General features: G+C 32.2%; 1 protein-coding gene across 1 annotated transcript in view; it reads right to left on the bottom strand.

Moving 5' to 3' along the window:
- arid3b (AT-rich interaction domain 3B) overlaps window positions 1-1,064 on the bottom strand; it is a 43,084-nt gene that overhangs the window by 8,715 nt on the left and 33,305 nt on the right. The gene's annotated exons all lie outside the window — the stretch shown is intronic.

Raw genomic sequence — 1,064 nt, 5'->3', positions numbered from 1 at the left:
TACAGAAAGAAAAAGAAACAGCTGCAAAAGCCAGAGAGAAAGAAAACTGCTGATTTTTTCTTATCTCACTGTGGAGTAAATTTACTTTTAGAGTTTAATGAAGTAAACTGAACCCGATTAAACAATAGAAAAAAGGTAATAAAACAAACATTTCGTTCTTTTGCGTACCGAAACTATGGCATCATGGTGTATTTTTTAGTGTGTCTAATGAATTATAAAATATTTTATTCATTGAGGTCAAATTTTATTTTCTCTTTTAATGTTTCCTTAAAGCCCATTTCCACTTTTGTAAAGATTTCTGTAAAGTACGACAGCTGATCAACTTAAAATAAGCCTCAATGTTAGAAATTACTTATTTACTTATTTATAAAACTACATTTTACAACAATTTATATGGAGAATTAAACAGGCAGTTATTACCGTTGGCAAAAAAATCTTCCTCTAGTCCATCAAACTATGATCATTATGTTGTAATAACGGTAAAATATGGAACAAAGGGGTAAAAAAAAAATCACCAGCAGCTGCACTTCAACATTTTTTTTACCGGTAATAAAAAATAAATAAAATATTTTATTCATTGAGGTCAAATTTTATTTTCTCTTTTAATGTTTCCTTAAAGCCCATTTCCACTTTTTAGACCTGATCCCTGCTTGGGGCCTGCTGATTTCTGTAAAGTACGACAGCTGATCAACTTAAAATAAGCCTCAATGTTAGAAATTATTTATTTACTTATTTATACAACTACATTTTCCTACAATTTATAAGGAGAAGTAAGGAGGCAGTTATTACCGGTGGCAAAAACCTTCCTCCGGTCCATCAAACTATGATCACTATGTTGTAATAACAGTAAAATATGGAACAAAGGGGTAAAAATCACCTGCAGCTGCACCTCAACACGGTTCTTTATATGGAGGTGGAAACAAAGCCCAGGTAAATGCCCCTCTTTGCATGTTTAGTCTTAAAAAATACAAGCTTTCCCATTTTTTTTGCATTTAAACAAATTCCCTTTTGTTAAACAGTGCCGTAAGTCTCCTTCCCATTGTTCATCAGCAACAGCGCCTGTT

Source organism: Cyprinodon variegatus, unplaced genomic scaffold, assembly GCF_000732505.1.
Source record: "Cyprinodon variegatus isolate N-32 unplaced genomic scaffold, C_variegatus-1.0 Scaffold645, whole genome shotgun sequence".
In the NCBI taxonomy this organism is placed as follows: domain Eukaryota; kingdom Metazoa; phylum Chordata; class Actinopteri; order Cyprinodontiformes; family Cyprinodontidae; genus Cyprinodon; species Cyprinodon variegatus.
The sequence above is the reverse complement of the archived record's forward strand: the minus strand, read 5'-3'. Positions and strand labels throughout refer to the sequence as shown.